Genomic DNA, 15,402 nt, shown 5'->3' on the forward strand with positions numbered 1-15,402 from the left:
CAGACCTCGACCTCAGAGGGTCATCCTGGCAAGGACCGCACACAAGCCCGTGTCCAGGCGCTCGTCCCGTGGACAGGCGGAGCCCCTGAGGTGGTCTGGCCAACGCGGGGTCGAGGAGACTGCTCTCAGCCAAGGACATCAAAGGTCACTGGCTGTACCCAGGGGCATAATCACACCCTGTACTGCTCTGTCATTGCTGCCGTGGGCTCTGCTGGGCTGCGGGCCCCAAGGTGATGGCACCACAGTCAGAAAAGGCACCGGATGTAAACAGTATGAAGGGCCACGCCAGTGCCCTCCAGCTGAATACCAGCACCTCCCTCCACGCAGCTGTTAACCACACCCTTGGAAAGAACCTCCTAGATCCAGGTCCCTAAAAAGTTGGTGCTAACGTGCACACCTGCCATTGAGACCACAGTTAAGAATGATCTCACTGGGGCATTTCCCCCAGATAGGGGATTTTTACGTAACCAAACAAAAACAACAACAACCAAACAACAAAAGCGACAGGCCCTGGAAGAGGCTTAAAGAAAAAGAAAGGCAGAGAACTACTATTTCGGGTTCTGGCCAATGTACTATTAAGGGACTTCTGGGAAATCTATGGTTACCCTGATCGGAAAGGGACAGGTTCCACAAATGCCTGCCCTTCTACCCTTTGTCCGAACTCCCCTATCGCCGCCAGGAATGCAGGCACAATGCACGGGGGAGCAGCAGCTATTTTGGAAGCATGAAGACAAGAGCCATACCCTAAGAATACTGGCGGAGAGAGACAGAGCCCGGAGTCCTGAGCGCATCACAAAGCCTCTGCACCGGGCCCGGAGCCCTCTTCCTCTGGGCACCTTGGGACATGAGAAACAGAAACCCTACCCGGGTCTTTTTCATTTGATATCCGTGAATATCCATTCAACAAGAGGCTTGTGTTAGGTGCTCCGGAACGCAGCAGGGGACGAGACAGACATGGTCCCTGCTCTCACGGGGTGAACGTTCTGGGGGGGGGGGGGGGGGGGAGGGGGACAAACAAGGACCGGCAGAAACAAGGCCATTTCAGCAAGTAAACACTTCGCCCTGCGGCCTGCACCGGCCTGGCTTCCCGTCTTAACTGGAGAACAGACTCGCTGTGGGACCTGGAATGGTCATCTCTCAATCCACCCCGACTCCCCGTCTGTAACACCAAGGAGGCGTCCCACGCCACGCTGTCTGAGGCCTGGCGCCCCTTGGCCAGGCCCCGGGGCCAGGCAGGTCATCTACTCGGAGCAGCTGTACCCGGCGCCTGGACACCCTCCAGCCTGACTGCTGGCCTCAGATTCCTTGGCACTGACTAAAGAGCCCGGGGGGCCCCGGTCGGCGGGCTCAAGCCTCCTGACTGCAGCCCTTTAAGGGCCGCCAATAAATCTCAGGCAACTGCTGAAAGCTCGGTCCCCAGCCGGCTGCGGGCTGAAGAGGCCAACTGCGGCCGAGGTTTCTCCCTGCCAGCACTGGGCACGGCCCTGGGCAGGTGGGCAAGCCGGGCGGCGATGAGGCAGCCCCACTGGACTCTGCTGTTGCCCCAGGGGCCACCGCCCCTGCTCTGGTCACCGCCCCCCAGCGGCCGCTAGCCACCTGCCCGGGTCAGCTACTGAACCTCACCACCCCCAACACAGCCCTGCGTGTATATGTATATATACATATATGTGGAGTGATATATACACATATATATGTGTTTATATGTGTGTGTGTGTGTGTGTGTGTGTGTGTGTGTGTGTATTCTTCAACAATTAAAAACACTGGACAGGGGCGCCTGGGTGGCGCAGTCGGTTAAGCGTCTGACTTCAGCCAGGTCACGATCTCGCGGTCCGGGAGTTCGAGCCCCGCGTCAGGCTCTGGGCTGATGGCTCAGAGCCTGGAGCCTGTTTCCGATTCTGTGTCTCCCTCTCTCTCTGCCCCTCCCCCATTCATGCTCTGTCTCTCTCTGTCCCAAAAATAAATAAACGTTGAAAAACAAAAAACAAAAAACAAAAAACAAACACTGGACAAGTGAGGAGACCACTGAGGACCCTTGCTTGTCCCGAAGGCCACACCACCTCCCACAGAATCTGCCCAGAAGCCGAAAGCCCGGTGCTGTGCTCATGAGGCTGCCCTAATTAGAGGCACCTGTTCAGACCCTGTGGCTGCACCCACACCGGCCTGAAGGTCAAGGGAATCCAGGCCTGCTGGAGGTCCCCCTCTAGGGAACAGAGCAGCTGCGTGAATCTGCCAGGCGACCGCATCACTCATTTATCCATTCAACAAGCCCGTATTGCGTGCCCACCATCTGCGAAGCTCTGCGCTGGGCCTTGGGGACAGAGCAGCGAGCCACACAAAGGCGCTGGCTGCAGGGCACTGCCATTGCCCGCCAGATCTCAGCCCCTCCTAGGAGTCGGAGTGGGGGCCTCCTGCCCCTTCGGGGCTCCTCCAGCCTGGGCCAGGCCGGGGCCACAGGCAGCAGCCCCAGCGACTCCAGCCAAAACCCCACTGGGGAAGAAAAAGGCCAGTCACAGTCATGACATTAGTAAGAGCAGCACAGGGACGGGTAACAATACCACTTCTTAGTCAAAGGCATAAGGCAGATGCACCTGTGATCTAAAAAAAGCTGTCCCCTCAATGAGAGGGGCATCAGGTGTAGGGGAAGTCCGCAGACCCTGGAAGGGGGCACACCCAGGTTCACTCCCCGTCTTTGCCCCTAGCAAGCTGTGAGGCCAGCCTCACCACCTCTCTTAGTTTGCCCATCTGTAAAACGGGTGTAACGATAGTCTGCCTTTCTTGCAGAATTATTATAAAGATCAAGATAACGATGGGGATGTTGGATTGGACATCAATGGGGCATCTATTCTTCCCCCGATCCGTTGCCATCCCCCCTGCCAACCATACTTCTTAAAGGCTGATTCGGAACAAGCCCTGTTTGGCTCAAGAACATTCAGCGGCTCCCCATAGCCCGTAGGATCCATTCTCTGGCAGCCGCTAATCAGAGGCCGTTACTCTGTCCACGCCACCCCAGTAAAGCCAAAACCTTCTCTGAGGTCTTCTGGATCCATCTGAGTGGGGCAGCTATGAGGCCCAGAGCCCCGACCATGTTGTCCCCGCCCCCCAAAGATACCTGGGCCAAGAGGGCTGGGGAGGGGTACAAGGCCTAGAGACGTCACCGACTTCACCAGCCTCAGCTCCACCCCATTCACCTAAAACCCCACTACCCTGGAGGGAAACGTGGGGGTGTTTGTGGTTGGACAAGTGTGCTATTTCCCATGGGGCTAATCTGATGTTGACATTTTCCACCCCACCCCACCCCCAGCTGCTTTGCTAAGCTCTTCCTGCTGGGGAGGCGGGGGAGAGGGGAGAGGGGGCCGGGGTCTGCCCCCGAGGGGGTTCCCAGGGATGACAGAGGGCAGCGCTGAGGGGGCAGCCTGGCAGAGCACCTCCGGAGGGTTGGCTTTTCACATGCGTCGTCTCATTGAACCCCCTGAAGGCGCTGTTCTTCTCCCCATTTTACAGATAAGAAACTGGGGATTCCTGCGGCGAATCGGTTTGCTAGGAGTACGTTCAGGCTTGAAATCCTGTATACTTTCCACCACACCACGGGACCACCCGATGCTGCCCAGGACTCAAAAGAAATGTTGAGATGCACGCAGGGTGGAGACCTTCTCTGCTTCTTTGTTTCCCGTTCAACGATGCCTGAGAGTATCCTGTCAGCCCCTCTCCCTACGGGGAAAGGAAAACCCTCGCCATTCACTTTTGTAATCGATTTTGAACAGCTAACAAAGGCACGTGGCACCACATTTAAAGTCTACGAAAGACTATAAAATGAAAAGTAAGTATTCATCCCCCCCCCCCCCAGGGCAACACTATTACCCGGTTTCTGATGTTTCCTTCCAGAGATTACTATGCCACACATATACCATTACCGAGAATGGTAGCCTATCTTCCTTAAACACGTTCTGCACCGTGAGTTTTTCACCGAAAAATACGTTTGGAGCTTGTTCCGTATAAGCACGCGAAGAGCGTGCCCAGTCCGGATTATGGCTGCATCGTCCTCCTTCGAGTGACTGTCTCACGACCAGAGAACCTTTCGTGGACGTCCAGTGGATGTGAGACCGGTCTCCAACCTTTTGCAAATCACAAACACCACAGCAATATGTATCCTCGTATCTGCATCAGTTTCACACTGTTCGAAGACATGTGTGAGACAAGTCCCTAAAAGCCGAATTACTCGGCTAAAGGGTATGAGTGTGCCAGTTTTTTTTTTGTTTTTTGTTTTAATTTTTTTTTTTCAACGTTTATTTATTTTCGGGACAGAGAGAGACAGAGCATGAACGGGGGAGGGGCAGAGAGAGAGGGAAACACAGAATCGGAAACAGGCTCCAGGCTCTGAGCCATCAGCCCAGAGCCCGACGCGGGGCTCGAACTCACAGACCGCGAGATCGTGACCTGGCTGAAGTCGGACGCTCAACCGACTGCGCCACCCAGGCGCCCCATGAGTGTGCCAGTTTTGATCAAAATGGACAAAGCGGTCTTCACAGAGGCCGTACTAATATATGTTCCCACCCGCGACGTAAGAGAGCCCCCGTTTCCCACATCCTCACTAACACAGTGAGTTATCAAACTTTTAATCTTTACCGATGTGATAGATGAAAACATGGCTTGTTTTGTGGTTCATTTCGCAGGGAAAGAATATTCTCACGTGTTTCGGAGCCATTTGCACTTCCTTTTCTGTAAACTGGCTGGATCCTTAGCCCATTTTCTTCCGTGGGTCGGGGCATCTGTTTCTTATTGATTTGAAGGCACTCTTTACATATTCAGGAAGTTAATCTCTGGTCAGTAATAGACGTGGCAAGCATTTTTGACACAGTTTATCTTTTGGCTGGCTGGTGAGTTTTGTCACCATTTTTAAAGGAGCTTCGAATGTGTTGATATTTTAAGTGACAGTATCTGTTAAAATGTCAGGTTATAAACATATTCCTACCTGGGTTTTTTGTTGTTGTTGTTGTTGTTGTTTTTTGCCGTTGTTTCTGTGTCGTTTCCTCTTTTGAATTACTTGTGTGCCCTGGGTTTGGTAACATTTTTCAGGCCCTGATGATGCTGTCTCTTCTTCCTGTTGTGTATTACTCCGGAGTGGAGGCTGAACCAGGCAAGGTGCAGAGCGGGTGTCCGTAATGCTCGTCCACAGGCTGCCTGGGCTACTGGAAGGGAAGGAGTACAGACCACAGGAGGCCATGCGCTGTACTGGGAAGAGCCACTGTACCGGGGGCCACTTCTAGTTTACTGGCTTTCTGTCCTTAGTCTGGGCCTCCGTTTGCTCATTCATGAAATAAGACGAACTTCCCCCATGGACACTCAATGGTTATATGTGGCAGGACGTTAAATGGAAAAAGCAGAGAGATTGCACAAGGAGGAACAGTAGAGACCTCCAGAACCGTCTCTGCCCCTAGGTCACTGTGCCCACCCGACCCAGCTCCCTCCTCTTCTCTGAGCTTCAGAAGGAGAAGGTGTTCCAGACGCTTGCCAAGCTCCTTTCCTGCTCCCCCATCTCTGTCCCACTGCCAAACTATTCCTCCTTTGAGTCTAGAGGTTGGAATTGAGCCCGGGCTGTGGCAGTCAAGAGAGACCTCCAGGAGGAGGCAGGAGGCAATCTGGGAGCCAAGCGTGAGAGGAAGGGTGTGCAACTGAGCCCCTGCTTCGTAGCACACGGGCTTGCCTTACTTGGCCAGTCCTCACAACAACCCAGTGATCCAGCGACACTGGATTCCCATTTTACAGATGAGAAAACCGAAGCTTCAGGAGGTTAGTTTGCCCAGGATCCTACAGCCAGTACACGGTAGGGCTGGGGCTCAAATGCTGGCTTGTTCTTGGCTTCTTTGAGGGTTGCAGGGGGTAGGGGCGGCTGGGCCAGGGTACAGACAGTGGTTGCCAGTCCGTGGCTCTCCTGTGGCAGGAGCGTGGATGGGGGAGGTGGCCAGAGCTGGGAGACAGGAGGCCCACGGACAAGGCAGGAGGTGGGCGGGCTTTGTGTACGTCCCCACAGCCGGCCCCACACAAAGGCCAGAACAGGGCCAAGCCGCTCCCGGGCCCGGCTAGGCCCACTCCTCGCTCCTCGGGTCGCATCTCAACTGAGCCTTGCAAAGCCCGCAGCGGGGTTTCCCCTGGGCCTGGGATGCCGCAGCCCCAGCCAGGCCGCCGCCGTCTCCACTGGGACAGAAAGCGGGGGTCTGTCCTTCTGCCCCACGCCAGCTGCTCGGGGAAAACAGTCGGCGGAGCCTACCAACCCCGTGCTTCCTGTGGCTGCTGCACTTGGCCTTCTCGCAGGACACACGCCTGCAGTCTGCACAGCCCTCGCCTCGCCCGGCACCTTGCAAGCTGCTCGCGTCGCACGCTCACCTTCGGCACCTGGCCCCTGAACACCTGAGTTTGAGGACCTGAACGAGCAGCGTGGAGGCACTGGAGGTCAGTGTGCTGGGAGAGGGGAGCTCTGAGATCACGGGGAAGGCAGCGGACATCCCGGAGCCCCACCGTGGAGCACGCAGCGCGGGGACTAGAACTCGGGATTCCTGACTCCCACCGCAGTGCTCGCTGACCTACCTCCTGTCGCCTCCCCGAAGCCCCGGGGGGAGAAGCCGAAACCCCCAAAGGAAAAGAATGGAGAAATGAGTGTTCTTGTGCTGGCCGGTCCCGCAACTCACACTGTGACCCAAGGCAAGTCCCTGCCACCTCCAGGCCTCAGCTTCCCCATCCACACAGAAGGAGGTTGGACCAGTGACATCCTGGGCTTCTGGGAGCAACTGGGTCCACCTCTCCTCCTCCCTCCCAGAGACCACAGGGGACAAACGACACGTTCCTTGGGCCTGTTCCGCACGAGCTAATATTGACCCAGGGCTGTTTCCTTTGGCCACACGCAAGGGGCTGTGTTTGCTCTGGCGGGACCCCCAGCCTTGCCCGCGCCCCTCTAGGCTCTGGCTGTGCTGGCCGAGGCGGGAGGGGCCGGGTGGAGGACGCGTGCCCCATGGGCCAGGAGGCGAAGCAGAAACCACTGAGAGGCCCAGGGCACGATCCCATGACCCCCACCCACCCAGCTTTGAAAGCTTCTAGTGTGTTTTTCAAAAATAAGGACTGCCCAGATACCGTTATAAAACACCTGGGTTTTTTTGAATGCTATGTTTCGTAAACAAACTCTGAGTGCACACCTAACAGGCACACACACGGTACGATAACTGCACGTTCTGCCTCGTTTGGGAATCACATGGAAAACTTAGGCCCTTCCTTGAAGAAACGGCAGACACCAGTGTTGGGCCAGAGACAGAACAAGATAAAGAAGGTCATTTGGGGGCGCCTGGGTGGCTCAGTCAGTTGGGCGTCCAACTTCGGCTCAGGTCATGATCTCACGGTCCGTGGGTTCGAGCCCCACGTCAGTCTCTGTGCTGACGGCTCAGAGCCTGGAGCCTGCTTGGGATTCTGTGTCTCCCTCTCTCTCTGCCCCTCCCCCGCTTGCTCTCTCTCTCTCTCTCTCTCAAAAATAAATAAGCATTAAAAAATGTTTTAAATGGGGGCGCCTGGGTGGCGCAGTCGGTTAAACGTCCGACTTCAGCCAGGTCACGATCTCGCGGTCCGTGAGTTCGAGCCCCGCGTCGGGCTCCGGGCTGATGGCTCAGAGCCTGGAGCCTGTTTCCGATTCTGTGTCTCCCTCTCTCTCTGCCCCTCCCCCGTTCATGCTCTGTCTCTCTCTGTCCCAAAAAAATAAATAAACGTTGAAAAAAAAAAATGTTTTAAATGAAAGAAAGAAAGAAAAGAAAAGAAAAGAAAAGAAAAGAAAAGAAAAGAAGGTCTTTTGGTGCCAGAAAGGAAGTATTCAAGAAGGATGGGGACACGGGAGGCAGCATGAAAGGCCTCTCCAATCCCTTTGGGGCAGGAAAATAAAAAATAATACTAATCCATTGTCATCCCCTCAACAAAACAGGTAGCTGTAAGTCGGTACTGATAGGAATAAGTGAACAAATGAATTGAAAGTTTGATGAGGGGGGGTCCTGGGTGGCTCAGTCGGTTAAGCATCTGACTTCGGTTCAGGTCATGATCCCACGGTTTGTGGGTTCGAGCCCCACGTCGGACTCTGTGCTGACAGCTCAGGGCCTGGAGCCTGCTTCGGATCCTCTGGATCCCCCTCTCTCTCTGCCCTTCACCCGCTGGTTCTCTCTCTCTCTCTCTCAAAATAAGTGAATTAATTAATTAAAAAAAAAAAAAGTTTGATGAGGAACGGACAATTTAATGGACTCAAAGTCCCTCCCTGCAAAATGCTTTCCCATCATGGGGCGCCTGGGTGGCGCAGTCGGTTAAGCGTCCGACTTCAGCCAGGTCACGATCTCGCGGTCCGTGAGTTCGAGCCCCGCGTCAGGCTCTGGGCTGATGGCTCAGAGCCTGGAGCCTGGTTCCGATTCTGTGTCTCCCTCTCTCTCTGCCCCTCCCCCGTTCATGCTCTGTCTCTCTCTGTCCCAAAAATAAATAAACGTTGAAAAAAAAAATTTTTTTTAAAATAATGCTTTCCCATCATGAAGTGGGGGAAGAGTAACATGACAGTGGAGAAGGGCAGGCTGACCCCGGTCAGCATATCCAGGGGATTTTATCAGTGTTGTGTTTGAGGGGAGTGGGGGGGGGGGGGGCGAGTCATGAATCTGTTTCAAGCCCAGATACCCAGAAGAGGCCAGGAAGAGAAACAAACTGCCTTGAAAAAGACCAGGTCCTCCTACTTCCTCCAGCAAATGAGAGATATGGACGTCCAGAGAGGGCACCGCCCTGCCTGAGGCCACACAGCAAGTGGGGCAACCAGGCACCAGCGGCTCCCTTCTTTGTGCGTTTCTCTGTCCTTGCTCAGGCTTTCTGAGGCCTCCCCTGGGATTCTGGGCAGCAACTGGTCCCCGGGGGCCGACGACAGACAGAGACAGGAGCCCTGAGCGCCAGCCCTCACCCGCCTTGACCTGCGCACTCTCTTAAGTGAGTCTGTTCCCGTGTCTGGCCCTCCAGCCCCCATCTGGTCCAAGAGACAAGCTCAGTCCCTCCTATGCTCTCGCTAGTGGCTTTCTCTGCAGCTGGGAGGGGACTTGGGCTCGGCCACTCCAGCCTCTGACCCGCTGGACAACCTGGGCCAGGTCACTGAACCTCTCTGTGCTTGTTTTGATGTCAGCACGTGGCAGGATAACATGTCGCAATGCCCACCAGTGCCTCTCTCCCCAGAACTCCCAGGGTCCCCTCCCCCCATCCCCCCTCCCTTCCTCCCCCCACCCCTCAGTCCCCACGGCTGGGGGCAACCATGCTGCCGAAATAAGGAATATTTCCAGTTCCCTGCCTTCTGAGTTTCCAAAGTCCAGACCCTGCCATAGTGTAGAAAATGTGGAAGCCCACGTGATGAGCCGGAGGCGTCCTCCTGCCCTTGAGGTCAGGTGGATCTCCAAGCTCCAGAGGAAGCACGCAAGGAGCAGTGGAGAGAGCTGGGAGGCCGGGGGTCCCCGAGAGCCCTCCTCTGCAGTCTGAGTTGTCCAGATGGCTCTGAACCCAAGACAGAGGGAGGCTCCGGGATGTGGCGAGAGTGGAGGTGCCGCCTGGCACAGGAGCCGAGGTCGTGGCCCTTCCTGGGGGCACATGCGGCAGCCAGGGCCCCGCCCCTCGGCGGGCGCCCAGAGAGCTCTCCCCTCAGATGGGCAGGTGCTGTGCAATGCCCGCCCCTGTCCCCATGGCCACACATGCCCAGCACCGACGTGGCCCCAGGGAGCCGGTGGCTCTGAAAGGGACTTTGTGATCAGGAATGAGGGAGGATTCAGCAAGACTGGACAAGAACAGGGACAACGCAGGGGAAGCCAGAAGACGACAACGTCGGGGTCTAATGTGTCCCTCCCCACCAGTGTCCCCGGGGAACCCCCCCAGGCCATAAGCAAAACCCCGGGACAGGGCCAGGGGGCCAAGAATGGCTAGAGGATGATGTTTTCATGACTTCGGGGGGTGAAGACCTCAGGAGATAAGAAGAAAGCTGCTCTCCGCACACATCTGTGTTTGCACATCACAAGTGCTCCCCGGCACACGTTCGTGAGCAAGCGAGCAGGGCAGCGGCCCGCCTGGAGCAGGCCTCCGCCCGCCTGCGGGGCCAGCTGGGCCCGAGCGTTCCCGACGGCCCTCACAGTGACCTGATCTGCCACCCTGGCGGTCACACGGACACCGAGGTAATTGGCAGATACTAGCGGTTAGTGATGCTGTCACTGCTGGTTTTGTTTTCCAGAGACTCTATTTCCCAGCACATCCTTGACTAGAACCTCCCCCACAGGGGGTCGTGGGCACAGGAAGATTATGCAGATTGCGTGCCACCAGGCACACACTAGATGTTCAGGAAATGATGGCTGCTGTCGCTGCAACTGCCCGAGCAGAGTGACAAGGAGGTCCGGCCTCACCTCCGAGCCTCGTCCCTTCCCCGTCTCACTGCTGGGGCTTGGGGGATCTCGCAGCCCTGCGAATCATCAAAGCTGTCCCGTGTGAGGGACCCCCTGAGAAAGCCTTTACTTACTACAAGATTTGTAAGGACGGAGGCCTGCTCGGGGGAGGCAGGTGGCACCTTCTCTGGCCCGCCCAGGGGAGCTGGGAACACCGGTCTCTGGGCCGGACTCAGAGAGAGCTAGCAGCAGGGTACTGAGCCCCTGACCGGGGGAGCAAAGTGGCAGCAAAGAGCGAGAGGGGCCCCTGGACACCCGGATGCTCAATTTAGCCAACTTTGTTCAGAGCTAAAGCACTCCATGGGGCGCCCGCGTGGCTCAGTCGGTTAAGCGACCGACTTCAGCTCAGATCATGATGTCATGGTTCGCGGGTTCAAGGCCAATGTCAGGCTCTGTGCCGACAGCTCAGAGCCTGGAGCTCAGATCATGATGTCATGGTTCGCGGGTTCAAGGCCAATGTCAGGCTCTGTGCCGACAGCTCAGAGCCTGGAGCCTGCTTCGGATTCGGCGTCCCCCTCTCCCTGGCCCTCCCCCGCTCGCTCTCTGTCTCTCAAAAATAAATAAACATTAAAAAAAAAAAATCAGAAGAAAAAAGAGCTAAAGCACTCCAGCGGGAAAATTACAGACTCGTTTTGCCCCGGCCCACGGGCTGTGTGTGTGTTTGTCACCAGCGGACAGGAAAACGGTTTTCTTCCTGGTCTCAGGCTCAATCGAATGCCCGGTCACACACCGTGGAGGCCCCACCCACAGGTGACACTGAGTTTGTTTATGTTATTTTATTTTTATGTTTAATTTACTTCGGTTCAGGATGCCCCCGCCTGGTCCCGAGACCGCACTGGCACGACCAGATCAGGACACTTCAGGATCCTGAGCCGGCTCCACCCAGCCCGGGTTGAGGGAACCCAGGGCATACGCCGGATTCCGGCCACCAACCAGCCACGGAGCCCAGCGGAGTGGTTCACGAGGGCCGGAGGGGGATTTCCAGGCCTCGCTGGTTGGGGCAGTTCATTTGGATGAGGCCCAAGGAGCAGTGGCCAGGTGTCCCAAAATAACTCCCGTGGCCAGGGCTGGGAGCCAGCGCCCCCATGGAAAATTTAAATTAATTCTTCCTGGCTGCAAGTCCGGGCCTCCGGAAGGGCCACCCAGAATCACCTGATTGCTGTGGTTCTGATGGTTCCAGAAGCCCGAGGAAGCCAGCCCCCCGGTGTCTGGGCTCCCTCACGCAGCCAGAGGTCACGATACGCCCAGAGATGGTCGACCCAGCCGCCAACTCCACGGACTGTCCAGAGGCCCCACTGCTAGCTTTGTACAGCTGGGGAAACTGAGGCCAGAGTAGGAAAACTAAAACCCTAAGAGCAGAGGTGAGGCTTGTCCAGTGCTTGTGTGGGTCAGGCACTGTGCTGAGTGCAGATGAACACCAAAGACGGCAGCTCACGAGTGGGGGGGTGAATGCCGCATAGGTGAGTAGAGGGAGGGGGGCGCAAAAGTTCAAAGAAAGGGAATCCCAGCGTGAGTTGTCGGAGACGGGCCTCGAGGGGGCCACGCAGGTGCAGTTTGCGCCCAGGAAAGAGGGGAGGCTGAGAAAGGTACGGGCACGACAGGAGCAGGGCAGGCAAAGGCAGAGGTGGAGACGGCTGTCCCCGAGCACCCGCCTGGCAGATAACAGAGCACTCGAGGCACAGGTCGCGTTTCACAGCAAAAGGCCACCCTCGGGTCACACGGTAAGAAAGGGGCAGAGCCAGGGCTTGAGCCTCGTCCCTCGTCCCGAGGGGTGGGCCCTTTCCATGACCTGAGACTGCCCACCCAGGGGCTGCAGAAGCCAAGAGCGGCCCCCAGGGGCCCTGGCACCGCCCTCCAGCACCCTGCACTTGGGCCTCGGAGCGAAAGGGTCTGGCCTTGGGAATCTTCTAAGGAGAGAGCCTGGGGCCTCCGAGTCAGACCGACGGAGCCGCTCCCAGCTCCACTCGCGGTTTGCTGATGGTCATGGCCAATGCCGCTGAGCTCCCACCTGCCACGTGCAACATCGCATTCAACCCCCGACACTCAGAAGGGAGCCCTGGTATCATCCCCACTTTACAGATGGGAGGACTGAGGCACAGAAGATTATTAGCGACCGGCTCAAGGTTGCCCAGTATTAAGGGGCCAATCCGGGAGTTCAGCCCCAGGTCACCTGACCCCAAGGTTGTCACCCCTCCCGGCTCCCATCTCCTCACAGCCACAGTGGCCCCTGAGGCGTAGTGGGGAGCTGTCAGGGGAGAAGTCAATGAAATAATGAAATACTGCTTCTCAGGGACCTGGCCCTTTCCCAGCCAGATAGCTTACATACCCCCAGGCCCCCATCCCCTTGACCTTCCCCAGGGTCCCTGGCACCAAAGACAAGGTCTGGCCCTTCCAACCCATCAGGGGTTCAGGGGAACGGGGCTGCTCCAGACCCTGGTGAGGGCAGGGACTGGGCAGCCAGGGGCACACCAGCCTCAGCCTCCTCCTCAGCCTCCTTCCAGCCATCTGGACCTTCCCTGCCCCCCTGGGCCCCCTGGGGACTTGGGGTTTGCATACATCTGATTAGCATAAATTAGCAGCTGCCAGCAGGAGGGAGGAATGTTGTATTGGGGAGGGTAGTGGGGGGGGCGGCAGTCTTGTTTTTGGAAACCTTATGGAGTTCTGCTGAGGGCTCCCCTTGTTCAGAAGCCCCTGGATGGCGGACCCGTGTTTGTGTACCCAGCAGAGGCCCACCCCAGCCCCCGGTGAGCCCGCGGCCGGCAGGCTCCAAGGATAACACAGAGGGAAAGAGCGCGATGCCCAGGAGGGGGCACGATGCCCCAAGGAACGTGGGGTCTGCAGACTCCAGACCCTCAGCCGGGGCTCCTAACACACACAAGCCCTCTCTCCAGGGTAGTGGGGTTCTCGGAGGGAGGGACCCAATGGCCTCCTCCAGCTTGCTCCCCCGCCAGGGCAGCATCCACAAAGCCCTTTCGGCTGGGTGCACCAACCCGGTTCCTGGGGGATGAAGCTGATGAGCTCTGACTCTCCTAGGAAAAGGAGGGGGATTTTTCATCTCAAAAGAGCCCCACTGTGTGCCAAGCCCAGTGCTGGGTGCCTTCTGTGTCATCAAGGACCCCGTGGGCGATAGAGGGCATAGATAGCTTTTGTCTGCCAGGTGGCCCTTCCCTCTGCCTCTGATCACTCGGCAACCTTTAGAGTCATTCTTTGGGTGACCCAGCAGTACGAGCTCTGGAACCAGACTAGGTTCATATCCCAGCCTCACCACTCACCAGCTGTGTGCCCCTCTGCCTCCGTTCCTTTGCCCGTAAAATGGGGTCACTGAAGGGAGCACTCAGTGAAGTCCAAGATCAAGGCACCTGCAGATTCAGTGTCTGGTGAGGGCCTGCTTCAGGGTTCATAGGCGGCTGTCTTCCGGAACATCCTCACATGGCAGAGGACAAGGGAGTCCTCAGGGTCCCTTTGACAAGGGCACTAGTCCCATTCCCGAGGGCTCTGCTCTCCTGGCCTAATCATCTCTGGAAGGCCCCACGTCCTAACACCATCACCTTGGGGGTTAGGTTTCAGCAGGTGGACTGCAGGGAGGGGGGCAGGGACGAGACCATTTCCTCCAGAGCCTGGAGTACCCTTGGGGGCAGAGCTGCTAGGTGATGGAACCAAAAGCCATGGCCTAGATCCCAGGGTCCAAAGAGGGAGGGAGGGACGGAGGGGGGCAACTTTCTCTCTTCGTCTCCCCTGTCCCTCCTGGGGTGCCACGTTGGCCCTCTGTCGGATGGCTGCCGGAAGAAGGGAGAGCCTGGGTTTGAACTCCAGCCCTGTCATTTTCTGAACAACCCACATCTCTTCTCTGAGCCCCGTCTCCTCATCTGTAAACCGGGGAGAACAGTCCTTACTCCACTAGTCGGTGGTGGCATAAAATGGATTGTCACATGGAGGACGCCCCCCGCCCATTTAGCACCCAGCTTAATGCTCGCTTTTCTCTTCCCCCAGACAAAGAGCAGATGGCCTCAACCCTCCAGGAAGCCAGAATGCCTCAGGCATGAAGGAACTTTCATGGTCTCAATGGATCCTCAGGACGGGGATGGTAATCCCCATTTTAGAGATGGGGAAACTAGGGGCGCCTGGGTGGCGCAGTCGGTTAAGCGTCCGACTTCAGCCAGGTCACGATCTCGCGGTCCGTGAGTTCGAGCCCCGCGTCGGGCTCTGGGCTGATGGCTCAGAGCCTGGAGCCTGTTTCCGATTCTGTGTCTCCCTCTCTCTCTGCCCCTCCCCCGTTCATGCTCTGTCTCTCTCTGTCCCAAAAATAAATAAACGTTGAAAAAAAAAATAAAATAAAATAGAGATGGGGAAACTGGGGAGTCAGAATGGTCCAGTAACGTACCCAAGGTCACACAGCTTGTTAATGAGATCTCTCAAGCTTTGACCAAGTTGCCCCAAGTCCCTGCCCAGGGTTCTTTATAGTCAGGGCTGAGAGCCCACATCAGAGAGGTGAGGGTCTGGCCGGTGGTATGGGACTCATAGGGGGTGAGCCCTGAGGGCTCTGCCCAGCTTCCAGAGGCTTCCAAGCTCTGCCCTCCCCACTCCTTCCAAGCCTAGACTCTGGGTCCTGGGTCGAGGGCTCCCCATGCTGGCCATGAAAGGAATGTGTCCCGGGCTCCTGGAAATCCCAGGGAAGGCACCCAGTGGGCAGGCTAGGAGCGTGACCTCAGACTCCGCATGACTCCTACAAGGTACCTCTCTGAGCCCTGGTTTCCCATCTGCTAAGTGGGGATGATAACGGTGTCATAAATAATTCTGCAAAGGGCCTGGCACCATGCCCAGACCGGGAGTTCTCAAACCTGAGTGTGCATCAGAATTACCCAGAAGGTTGGTTAAAACCCAGATTGCTGGGAGTTTCCCACTCAGTGGATCCTCCCTCGATGGGGACTGAGAATTT

Source organism: Leopardus geoffroyi, chromosome C1 (assembly GCF_018350155.1).
Source record: "Leopardus geoffroyi isolate Oge1 chromosome C1, O.geoffroyi_Oge1_pat1.0, whole genome shotgun sequence".
NCBI classification, from domain to species: domain Eukaryota; kingdom Metazoa; phylum Chordata; class Mammalia; order Carnivora; family Felidae; genus Leopardus; species Leopardus geoffroyi.